Genomic DNA, 14082 nt, shown 5'->3' with positions numbered 1-14082 from the left:
CTCATTTATTTTTATCATTCTCAACCTATTGTCATTAGTTAGCGAGCTTTTGACGGTTATAACCACACGAACGTGTTCTCCGAGGAATGGTATCGAACATTGCCAATTTCCTAGCACCAGGTTTACTTACACCTAGCCCAGTAGCGTGCAAAGAGGGTATGCACAGGGTATGCAGATGATATAAAATGATGAAAGTCTCCAGTAAGAGTTATAAAAAACTTAAGGATTGTATTATTACATTGATTGTACATTGTAAGACTTACAAAAAGCCTACCCTTAAGTATTTATCACTCGTACTGGAGATTTCGTTCATTTTATAACATCTGCATACCCTTTGCATACCCTTAATGCACGCCACTGACCCAGCCAATTACTTTTTTTTTTAAACCACCATAACTGCCCTTGACTGCAATAACATTATGAGTTAGACTAAAATGGTAATTGCTAGTATGACAGTTATATTAGACCTTGAATGCCAACCCAGTTTTTGACTAGAGAAGGACCGCACGATCTGTTAAAAAACAAACTTTCCACTAGACAAAGCCTTTATTGCATGCAGTGCATTGTAACCAAATGCAGTGAATGTTGCTATCTCACAAACTTTCCCATTTTCACCCATTTTATGGTCAAATTTTAGAACTTTAGAGATAAAATAAGTACTGTATACTGTTAAAATGAATAAAGTTACTAACCATCTGTTCGAGAAACGCTCCCTGAGTGGAGTGGTTTTTGATGCTTCAATATTAGTCGGTTACACGGTTTCTGTATGTTCTTAATTCTGTGGTAACCACTTATCTGTGTTATTTTCTATAAGGCTGCAGAGATGGTTTTATTGTTTGTTTAAACGCAATAATCTTCTCATTCACTTCACATGACACATTCACATCACTAATTCTAAAGAAAGGTTATAGGCTTTTTAATATAATGCTACGACCCGAGCAATAGGGGGTGATGCGACGCAGAGGGTCTTGGAGAAATTTGCAAATCAGAAATCGAGGGAATCCAGTACATTATTAATATCGATTTTCATACATAACCTTCCCTGAGACTAATATAATTTGTATGTTTCACCGCATACTGGCTCAGCAAGTTCATGACCGGAATTTGGGTCAGCCGGGTAACGCAATTACCTTTGCTAATTCGGTCGGAGGTTTCTTATTTCAAAAAACGTGTTAGAGCACGCACGAAATAATAGTGTAGTTTTTATTAATATTTGATCATTAGTTTAATGTAGTAATTAATGTTATCGTCATGAAATAACAAAAGGAATACGCAAGAGGTTGAAGCCTTTTTAAAATTACCACGATTAAAAAAAAAGTTGTATTGAAATGATACGAAGGACACTCTGAAAATTTTAAAATTTAAAGCAAGGTGCGTTCAGTTTTATTTTTTTAAAAGAAGAATATCTTTTCACCTGTTTAAAAAAAGAACTCAACATGATTATAAAATAAGCTGAGAAATAGCGGAACAAGTTCTTTTTCAACTAAATTTGCTTCTTAAAAACATGAAATATGGAGTTCCATAAATTTCGGGAATTTAAAATTAGTTTAGTATTATGTGCAGGTTGTTAAATGGGCCTGGGATTTGGGCCCGGGACTTCATTCGCGGAGTATAACATCCAGCTCATAATATTTTTTACCAATGTTTTCGTAATCTTTCCATTCTGTTGTTCCTTCGGGGCGGGCTAGTAGGAAACTAGCTAGAAGTTAAGCACCAGTGCTCTACAACTTCTTTTTCAGTTTAATTACAATAAATAATAAATATAAAACGACAATACACACATCGCCATCTAGTAGGTAAGCGTAGCGTGTGTTATGGGTACTAAGATGAGTGATGAATATTTTTATGAACATAAATACTTAGAATATATCTATAAACACCCAGACACTTAAAAACATTCATGCTCATCACACAAACATTTTCCAGTAGTGGGAATCGAACCCACGGCCTAGGGCTCAGAAAGCAGGCTCGCTCAAAATTTGCATGTCTGGTGACCGCACTTACCTTACCATAAGGGTTAGTTTATAATCTTTAACCCTAAAAAGGATAAAAAAGTAAAGACTTAATTAAAGTGCTCATTCTGAAGACCCTGGCGCCTTATGGTACAGGACATTAGTCGTCTTCCTAATTGCGACAACTTAAAACTCGCTTAGTCGAGAACAGTGCAGTCTGTGCTGTGCAATTTGTATTGCTTTAATTAGATTTTAATTGCTAGCAAAATTATTGCATAGTTGAAGACTGGGGAAGCAGATAGATATGCCTGGAAAATTATATGGCTCCCAGCGTAATCAACTGAATGACTCAGTAATTTCAGTATTAGTTATATTTAAATGGCTGAGTGCCATTTTTTTTCGACGGCCGATGGCGCAGTTGGCAGCGACCCTGCTTTCTGTGTGACCCATGGATGGCCATGAGGTTAGATTCCTACAACTGGAAAATGTTTGTTTGATGTTTTTCAGTGTCTGGAAATATTTATCTGTATATTAAAGGTATTTGTGTATATTATTCATAAAAATATTCATCAGTCATCTTAGTACCCATAACACAAGCTACGCTTACTTTGGGGCTAGATGGCGAAGTGTGTATTGTCGTAGTATATATTTATTTATGTTTATTTTGCGCTATAGAAATAAGTCACCGGTGATTATATAGACTCTATTGCTGAATGCTAACTGAGATGAGCTGTTAAAGTCGATTTTTACGTATGTCAGAGGAAGTAGAGGGTTTTGTAAAAGCGAGCTCTTTTTTACTACCGCCATGTTTATTTCTCCCGCCAAGCAGCTTTGCTGGGTTCCGGTCGTAACGGCATGTTTGATGGTCAAATTACAGGCGCATGTGCAGTGGCGTGCACTTCGTATAAGCACAAATGCACTGCCTATCTTAAAAATTTCAAACTTCTTTTATAGAAGGATAATTTTTCAATTGTATGCGATCTTCCTGCTTTATGCCTGGTTAAAACTGCCTATTACGCCACTGAGGCACATGAGGCCTAACATCTACTCCTGAGGATGATAGAAACATTTGATTTGTAAGACGTGATCCTTGCATACTGTTTTATACTTACCATAAGACGGGCGATCTCCTTAGTCATAACTGTACAAAAAAATATATTTTCTTTTGTACTTATTACAACTATAATCGATAGGTTATTTGTAACGTTAGGTAAAAAAAAAATGTTGGATATCCTGGTGGGACAAAGTTGGGAATGAAACAGTATTATGTGTAAAAACGCGAGATTATTTTTCCTGTAAATTAAATAAACCTAGTCTGAATCTGGATTATATAGAGGTTTTAGGTTTGACGACTGATTCTTTAAGAACCACCATTTTGTTATGAAACAACTTACTTGATAACTTTTTTTGTTTAATAAATATACTACGACAATACACACATCGCCTTCTAGCCCCAAAGTAAGCTTAGCTTGTGTTATGGGAACTAAGATGACTGATGAATATTTCTATGAATAATATACTTAAATATTTACAATGTATATACCCAGACATTGAAAAATATTCACGCTCATCACACAAACATTTTCCAGTAGTGGGAATCGAACCCACGGCCTTTGACTCAGAATGCAGGGTCGCTGCAAACTGCGCCAATCGGCTGTCGCTGACTAGATAACTTGTTACACTTTTCGTGAAGTTATTTATCCGAAACGAATTTAATTTAGAAGTCTCTATGGAAATGATGGAAAAACGTTATTCACTGAATCAAGGTCATCTCATTAGATGACCCTATTCCACAAAGGGAATAAGTAATCTGTGGAAATACTTGAATATATTTCATTCATCCATTATTAATAAGTCCGAATATTGGGGGAGACGGCCACCTTATAATAAGTATTCATTAAGTCTGGTGGGATGACGATTTCTGAGAAAAACAGACATTAATGAGAAATAATGCTTTGTTCATGGAAATATCCTAAGAGGGTCTTCACACGGCGTATGAAAGCTAAAATTTGTTATTACTTCTTCTTGCATTGCCGACTCCTACCGGAGGTTGGCAACCATTAAGGCTATCTGGACTTTGGACGCAGCTACACGTAACAAAGATCTGGTACTTTTCCCGAACCATTGGCGTAAATTTTTGAGCCACGATGGTCTTCTTCGGCCGGCTATTTTCTCCTGAATAATGAGCTGAAGGAGTTCATATTTATTGTTTCTCATCACCATCATCATTTCAACCAATTGGCGTCCACTGCTGGACATAGGTCTTCTGTAGGGAGTTCCACAATACACGGTCATGGGCGGCATGCCTCCAGTGGCTCCCAGCGACTCGCCTGATGTCATCTTTCCACCTAGTTGGGGGGCGATCTACGCTGCGTTTACCGGGTTTATCCGTTCAACGGTACCTGGGAATAATGAGTAGATAAGTATTTTAAAAGCTACTTACACAGGATGTTCCGACTATAAATTATTATATTTTTTAGTTTGAAAGAAAAATGTTTTAGGTTTCTCCTTTATATTTATTTACTTTATAGTATGTACTTTAATCATGTAGTAGGTACAATTTTTTTATGTATCACCAATAGTTTTCATAGCATTATGAATTTGCTAGCAAAATTTTGCCATTTAAGGTTACATTATTTCAATTTTATATATTTTTTTTACATTAATTACTTCTTTTGATGAAGAAATGGTTAATATTCGTCCAGTACTTTTGGTACAAACAAACAAACCACTTCGTCCGCGTTTATTACGGTTTTTTACAAATACCGTAGTAAACGCGGTAAATAGAGTAAAATAGGCTTTTTTTAAAATTATAAAAAAAGTTGCCTATTTTACTCTCCGCCCTTTCAACTAACTTTAGACAAAAAAGAAAAAGATTGCATAGTTACGTCGTAAAGGAAGGACAAACAAATAAATAAACGCACACTTCACATTTATTTACAAATTTTATTTTTTAAACATGGTTGCTCCACATCTGCTTCCAATTGAAACCATTTGGATATTTTTTTCATTGTTATGTTTTGTTGATTCCGTTTAAATAGTATTATATAACAGATATTGGTAATGAAGTTACTTTGGAGATAAGAATAGAAAGGTGAATTTCTCAATTCGAAGGAAACTTATTTAACTATAAAATTAGGTTAGTGAAGTTAGTTTCAATGTTAGAAAGACTCTACAAAACAATTTCGCTTTTCCGAATTAAACTAATAGTTATATAAAAGTACTGTATACAAGGTAAAGAGTATAGCGAATTTTTCCCCGATTCGATGGCCACTTTTAAACGAGTCCCGCTGGAGCAGTGTTCAAGTGGAAACATTGCTGTGGATTAAACATTTTTCAACTCACTTTTGTTTTAGAATTTTAGGGTTTTTAAAAGTTTATTAGGTTAAAAACACACGATCGTCATTGCGTTTATTATTGCAACTATAACACCACCCATAATGAAGGTTCTTATTTGTATGGAATCAAAGAAAAATATATTCTTTTAAGGAAATAATAATTACAAACTATAATTAATATTTACAATAAATATAAGCCGTCTAACTGTTTACTTATGGGCATGGTACCCAAAATGCTGGCGCTATTGCCCCTTTGAATTGCTAGACTTAGACGTTGGGCTAAATAAGCGCCAGCTCTTGGGTCACCAGACGCGCCGCAAAAACTTAGTCATTACAAATAACAAGTATTAACGGCGCTTAAGCATTTAAGAAGATTCGCGGCTGCTGTCGCTTTTTGGGACGTACTCGGCAAGTGAGAAGCTGCCAACGTATTAAGGCAGGTCGCATCCCACACCAGCGCACGTCCCATCGACCACGGTACTATAGTCATACCGTCTGGTCCCTTGCCATTTTCAAATGATTTCAGCAATTTCATATTTATGTTAGCTATTCCATTTTTATATTACCAATTCCAATTTAATATTGAAGCGTTGATAGCCCGTCTGAGCGAAAGTCTTCGTCAGCATTGGTCTGCAACTAGGAGAAGAAAAACTCCAAAATTAAACCCGGAACTACGTTAGGCGCGGCCATCCGCGCGTTTAGACAGGTTGGATCCATATCCAACCTGTCTAAACGGCAGTCTCCTGCAGCCGATCTGGTTCCACATGTATCGACTTATCGTTCCTGTGGGTCAAACCAGCTAGGCCGAGAGCGAGGTGTTGGTGTGGACAACCCTCCTCAACATCGACCCAGGCGACGAACTGTCTGTGGAGAGTACACTACACCAGTGAAAGCTAGCTTTCACGGAAACCAAAAAAGTGTCGCTTAGACAGTGTTTGAACCGTCTCTCAAGACGTACAGGCCATTGTGTGTGATAGCCCAGTAGCAGTCAAAAAGTAAGACAACTAGTATTTGCATAAATTTAAATTATATGAAAAGAACGATTCCCTCTTATAGTCAAGGTCAAATATTTCTATAGGCATAGATGGCACTTTTGATGCGTACATTACATGTAAAATATGACATAGAAGTGAGTTGATGGCGATAACTAAATTCGTCATCTTAAAACTAAAGCTACGAGGGTTCCAAACCCCTGGTCTAAGAAGAAGCCCACAAAAAACGTAGCCGGTTGTTATTTTTTTTTTATCACCATTTAACATTGCCATTTAAACTATTAAAGATATTATTTTTACCCTGAAATATTCAAGACCGTAGAAAAAAGTTGAAGAAAAAATAAATATTTTCGCGTCGTTCAGGTGCACACCGCATTGCAGTGAATGTCTGTTGGGAAATAACGCGGCATTAAATCAAAGGACTTACGGCATCCAGTGGCCCCGATGACCCTATATGTTTGCATTATCCGCTATCTTTTAGCAGATAATGCGAATTCATTGGTTTCCCGATTGCGTCTTATGTTTGAGTTATGGCATAAATCAATTTTTGAAGTTATACTTCTTTTGGCGTGTTAGGGACAAAATGATGAGAGAAAATTTTTACGATGTGCGCGCACACCGTCACAAAAAACCGACACTCTGAAGTTAGCTATAGTCAATAAAGTAAAAGTAAAAACATCTACGTATGTTTGCGTGAGACCTGACAACTGATTCACGATATGTATTTATTTGTGATATTTAAATTAACTTTATTTAACTGGCTAATGCGTTATAATAAAACTTTCAATGTATTAATTACCTTTTTGCTATTGTTAGTGTCGTAGAATAAGGCGAAAGATTTTGAATCTTTTAAAAAAAAATTGAAAAGATTTTTATCTTGTTACGCCGAAGAAGCAAAACTTCTAACGCGTGTATATAAGTACACACACTAGTTTTATTTTTTAACCATATGCCTTGGTTGAATCTTTAACAGGCATTATATAAGCATTTATAGGCATCTCACTGTAGTATAAGGGACTACGTAATAGATAAAAACAGTGTAGTCCACCAATCCGCACTGGGCCAGCGTGATGGACTACGGCCTCAACCCCTTCCCACAGTGGGAGAAAACCCGTGCCTTGTAGTGGGCCGATAATGAGTCGGTATGATGATTATGGTGTTCTAATTTTACCTATAATGTCCTAACCGTTTACCATAAAATGAAAATGTGAAAAGTTTGTGAGCTAGCAACATTCCGCAGGTGTGAAGTAAGACGGGGCACAATGCACTTCATTCAATAATGGCTGAATGAGGGTTCCGTGTGTTCTTAATTCTGTGGTCATAACATCTTAACCAAATACATTGGTAGATTGGGCAGCAACTATTCGCGCTAAAACAATATTATGCCATATTATTGTTCTCTAGCCGCAACTCATTTGAAGCAAATTATTGGGAAATTAGCATGCGGAACAAGGGTATTATGTATCTAATGACCATAACGGTTGCGGCCATCCTCCTTTATAACCCCACTCATGTTATAAATACGGAGGTCGGTTTGATGGTATGTGTGAGGTAAGTATATGGGATGGATAGTGATCAGTGGCGTGCACTTCATACATTCACAAATGCACTGCATACCCTAAAATTGAAATATAGCCCATATAAGACGATTGTTTTTCATTTTATGCAATTTTCCTGCTGTATGCATACTATGGTAAGAAACCCAGTGCACGCCACTGATAGTGATACTGCCACAAACTTTAACGTACGGTGGTGACCATCTTAACATAATTATGCAAATAAATAAACAAAATAAATATATACACATCGCCATCTAGCTCCAAAGTAAGCTTAGCTTGTGTTATGGGTACTAATTAAACTCATGAATAGTTTAATATATACATAATATACATAAATACTTATAATATACAGATAAACACCCAGACACCGAAAAACATTCATGTTCATCACAAACATTTTTCTGTTGAGGGAATCGAACCCACGGCCTCGGGCTCAGAAAGCAGGGTAGCTGCCCACTGCGCCAATCGATCGTCGAATATGGCTATTCGATGATTTTACAATTATAAAAAGATGTATAAAAATCTATACACGAAGACGCGAAAATATTAAGAGGCGTTACGGCGCGTGCGTTCGAATTGTATCTTCTCTTTTAATTGTTACTAGTGTAGTGTTAGAACTACGACTTTGTACGCGTGCCTCTTCTGACAAGTTTTCCATATAACTTCTCTTCAGTGACAAGGATTATCGGATCCAATTTCCACTGCACACCACAAAGGCACTCAGGACGGCGGCCCGGGCAAATGACTCTACGATTAAGATTGGTAACTTGTATATTATATAGGGAAAAAAAAACAAGAAATTGAAAAAACTGCAACTCTATGTTGGTTCGGACCTGAGCTGTCTGTATACTACTATGTAAAAAACTGTACCAGATTAATATAACGTGCAAGGTTTTTAAGGATACCTACCCAGTTTTTTAGTGTTTAGACTCGATGCATTTCCCGAAAAACCCCGAAAATTGTAACTCTGTGAGGTGCCGCTTCATTCTAAAATAACTGAACAGATAAAATTATTTATTGCCTGTTATTTAAAAAAATACATTTAAATTTTATTAAAAAAAGTTTACTTGAAAGAATTTTAATTTTAAATGACTCGCCGCAAATATTCACTTTTAAGTTCAGGTGACGTCGGTAGTTCCTATTATTCCTATTAGTAGATAAATTATAATTGATAACAATTTCTACGAAAGTCAATCTATTGAAATAGTTTGCAAGAAATAATTGTATTATTTTTTTGTCCCAATGTTTGTGTCAGGTGATGTTAGTGATCATATCAACCCATGACCGGTCTCTCAGAGAGCGATGGAAAGAGCTATGTTAGGAGTATATCTACGTGATCAAATCAGAAATGAGGCGATCCGTAGAGGCGTCGCCAAGCTGAAGTGGCAATGGGCGGGGCACATACTCGGAGAACCGATAGACGTTGGGGTTCCAAGGTGTTGGAGTGGCAATCTCGCACCGGTAAACGCAGCGTTGGTCGACCCCCAACCAGTGGACAGACCAAAGGCGTGCATAAAGGGTATGCATAGGGTATGCAGATGATTTCAAGTGAAGAAAATCTTCAGTACGCGTTATAAAAAGCTTAAGGATAGGCATTGTAAGTGTTATAAAAAGCCTACCCTTAAGTGTTTATATCTCTTACTGGAGATTTTCTTCATTTTAAATCATCTGCATACCCTATGCATACCCTTTATGCACGCCTTTGGTGGACGTAAATCGGTTGATTTGGTGATGATAATGACCGGCCTACTACAGGGCACGGGTCTTCTCTCATAATGATAAGGGCCGGTATCCACCACGCTGGCCCAGTGCGGATTGGTGATGTTATTACCACCATAGAACCATACCCATAGAACAGATGCTAAAATGAACAGACAAAATAATCCCCACAAAAACCAAACTCTTCCTGGAAGGTATCTTGTAATACACCATTCCTTTGGTTGAGAGTAAAAACGACGCATGTTTATGTAAAACCCAATACGATATTTTCCTATTGGATATTTCATATTTATGTAAATTGAGCTTCGTTTGCTATAGTGTCGGCGCTCGGAAATATTGAAAAGTTTACCACCGGCATCGTTCTCCAATAGAAATCGGCAATTTTCATACGAGATTCAGTACAGAGGATTGGTTTTTTTTTTCAGTTTTCACAGATTTTGTATGGGAAAATTGCTTTGCGTTGCATACATCTTCTAAGTAGAGTAAAAAAATAAAACAAAATTCATTTATTAAATTTAAATTCAAAATTTCTTTATTCATGTACAGGCACTTATGAAGCGTTCATACATTTATGTTTACATAATTGTAACGGGATGGTGATAACGTCGTTCGTCAACTTAAACCTAAAGCTACCAGGGTTCCAAACGCGCCCTGGTCTAAGACGAGCCCACAACAAACCTAGGCGGGTAATTTTTTTTGTTTTTGTATTACAAGTCGGCCTAGTTTATAATCACTTTAAACACGTCAAGTCAGTTTGTTTGTTACGTCTCTACAAATGGTTAGGAAGGCAGGTTCTACTGAGAAGAATCGGCAATAAACTCAGCAGGTTGTATTTCTTAAACATCATTTTAAAGGTCACTCTTAAGTCCACCAATCTGTACTAAACCAGCCAGCGTGGTGGACTAAGTTCTTAGCACCTTCTCATTTTGGCAGGAGACATTTGTCCTGGAGTGGGCCGGTAATAGGTTTAGATGATGAATCTTTAGAATTTGTCTATCTTGTGAGAAATGAGAGCGGAGCGGCGTGCTTCCAAGCATCCTTATCATTAAGTTCAAGTGGTGTACCAAAAGTAATAACGATCAACAGATCTAACAGTGGATTTTTCCTATAATCCACGTCAAAGAAACCACACCGCCAGCGATTTCCCTACGGAAACGTGACTTGAATAATCTTCGGTGGGATGCGAAAAACTATTTCCTACGCTAATTGCTTTAGCGCTGACTAGAGTTGCCGAGGCTCGCGCGGAATATTAACCAGCCAGATCCTTCTTTTTTTCCTAACATCAGCTTCCTAATATGTTATTCCACCTCAGTTTTCCGTTTCATCAGGTTTTGAAACGTTCATTTCCTGACTCTATGGACTTACTTCACTTTGTTCGGAATACTTTGATCGAATAGAAAAGAAGCAAAGTTTTAAATTTGTGGAGGTATAAGGAATTAGAGTCTACTGGACTCTACTTCCTTATACCTCCTTACTTCCTTATTACCTACTAAACCTATAAAATAAATAAATAATAAACAAATATACTACGACAAGTCCAAGGCCGTGGGTTCGATTCCCACAACTGGAATTATTTGTGTGATGAACATAACGTTTTTCAGTGTCTGGGTGTTTATATGTCTATTATAAGTATTTATGTATATTAATCATAAAAATATTCATCAGTTATCTCAGTACCCATAACACAAGCTACGCTTACTTTGGGGCTATATGGCGATGTGTGTATTAACGTAGTATAGTTATTTATCTTTATCTTAATTTATCTTTCTCTCTATTTAGCAATACAGCAGCGATGCACAACGCAAAAAAAACAATATATTATTATTATTTTATTTTTTATTCCACTACAAGTTAGCCCTTGACTGCAATCTCACCTGGTGGTAAGTGATGATGCAGTCTAAGATGGTAGCGGATTAACCTGTAAGGAAGTATGGTAGTCATAATCCTAACAGGTTTCTACACGATATCGCATCGGAACACTAAATCGCTTAGCGTTGGTTGTAGGGTGGTAACTAGCCACGGCCAAAGCCTCCCAGACCGTACCAGAGAAAATTCAGAAATTATGAATTAATAATTGACGCTGAAAGGAAATCGCACCCGGGACCTCCTACTTAAATTCACAGTGCTCACCGCTGCGCCAAGGAGGTCGTCGTTTCATTTAAAGTAAATTTTATTTAAGTGGGTAATAGAATCTTGTGAAAATAAATTGTTTTATTTAAGTAAAGTGTACGGCTGAACAACATCTAGGATTTCCCTACGGTGGTATGACGCAAACAAGCTTCGCCGGGATGCGAAAAAAAAAAACTATTTTCTAAGCTAATTGCTTTTGCGTTGACTCAAATTACCGAAGCTCGCGCGGAATATTGAGTAGCTATGGGAAATGCCGATATTGATATCGCCCTTCCCGAATATCGTGAATACAATAACCGTAAAACGGTTTGTTGACAAAAATTTCAAAGGTAGAGAAAAACTCTTTGGTCATGTGGTTAGAATGTTCGACTTATTAGGTTACACGATTACAAAGTCCTGGCTTAGATTCATAGACTGTTTTTTTCATTACTCGGTAAACTTTGAATGCAATTTTACCAAAAGTTGGAAAATCCAAAAGTTCACGCCTCATAATATTATTCATTACAATAAAATTGAGATTATTTGTAAATATTATTAAACTAAATCTAATTATACCGTGAAAAGTAATAGGCTAAAAATGAAACTAACTATTCCTGAAAATACTAAAACCTATTAAAAAAAACAACTCGATAAGTGAAGTATTTCGCTCGTTACCGTGACCACAAGATACGGGATCCGCACATACAAAAGGATAGCACTATTCCACATAATCTTTAGGGCAATCATATATATATTATTTTTTAAGTGTTTCTTTTTTGTTTCCACTTTAATTTTATCTTTACTTTTTGTTTAATTTAATTCCAAGTTGTGTACACATACTTTGGGTTGTAGCTTAGAACAAAACTTGTTATTACTTATATTTAGATCTTCTTTTAGTTATTAGCTGTTTTGTGTACCTAATAACAATAAACAATAAACATACAGACACACGGACGTCCCAGTCAGAACATTTTTGAACAATTCTTAAATTTGTTTAAATAATAAAAAGAAATTTAAAAATATCATGAGTTTTAAAAATAGTGTTTTTCTCAACATTTGTACATTTATATTCACTTATAAAAGCAATAAAGCATAAAAAAAGTGACATTTTAAGTTGGAGAATCACTCGGTGTGCGTAAACTGACAGTAATACCCACCTCAACGCTTCGCTTGTGAGGCGTGCCATATGCAGTCTCACAAGTATGAAGACAACATGTTCAGCTACTTATAGGTAAACACCGCATACAAATATTTTTTATGTTATTTTATGTTTATAGGCGAGCGCTTGACTGCAATGGTAAGCGATGATGCAGCCTAAGGTGGAGCGCGCTTGCCTAGAAGATGCCTATTCACTCTTGATTTGAAGGTACTCATAAGCACGGTCTCTACTCAGACTACAAAAACTCCTACTGCATATGTTATAACTTGCTGCTTTCAATATTTCGTTCCTTTATAATAACTCCGTAAACACCAGCTTGTTCAATTATGAATTAACAAAAAAAGATATCACTGCGAATCCGCCATTCATTACTGATTTTCCTTTATACTCGGAGATTAAATGAGAAAATTAACTTTTCATAGTTCATTATAACGCTGGACGGAGTAAACAAAAAAGATTCATTTGGGCGGAGGATGTCATCTGCGTTAAAATTAAGTCGTTATTAAAAAATGAGCCTGCTTATTTTATTATTCATAAATTCATTAAAAAAAGAAATATCAAAAGACTTATTTACAGTCACTTGTTTTTACCCCGACGAACGATGAACTTTTTGTTTTTTTTTATTCGACGATAAGCTTTTGACTGCAATAATTCGTTATCTACGAATAAAAATCTAACCTGGCGCGAATAGATAATGCAATTTAAGATGGAAGCTACCCCTTTAGGGGTACGGCAGCTATATTTAGCCCCTCATTGGTTTTTACGTTGCATCTTACTGGAGCCCTAAATCGCTTGGCTGCAAGTCCTCGACGGTAGGATGGTAACGAGCCACGGCCAAAGCCTCCAAACCAGTGCACGAAATGTTTGTTGGTTCGCTGCTTACAACAGTGACTATGATGTCGATGCCAATGCCGTTCAATCCCGAAGCTAAGAGGGATCCTCAAAAGAAGCTGTAAACAGCTGCGGGGAGAAAATATCTCCCTGTCGCACTCCTTGCTGCAATTGAATCGGCCTCGTATAAGAACTGACATGGTAGTCTCTTCGTAAAATACTTCAACACTTGGATGTATCATTAGTCAGTTCAGCATCTCTGCAGTGACCTTAACACCGCCCAGGTTTCCACCGAATCAAATGCTTCCTCATTGTCTACAAACGCTAAGCAAAGTAGCCGGTTATATTCTACTGAGATCATGTCTATTATATCGTAGATTTCGAACACTTGCATCGTCTATTACATTTGTTAGTATATCACAA

The sequence above is a fragment of the Pararge aegeria genome, chromosome 22, assembly GCF_905163445.1.
Source record: "Pararge aegeria chromosome 22, ilParAegt1.1, whole genome shotgun sequence".
Classification (NCBI taxonomy): Eukaryota; Metazoa; Arthropoda; class Insecta; order Lepidoptera; family Nymphalidae; genus Pararge; species Pararge aegeria.
The sequence above is the reverse complement of the archived record's forward strand: the minus strand, read 5'-3'. Positions refer to the sequence as shown.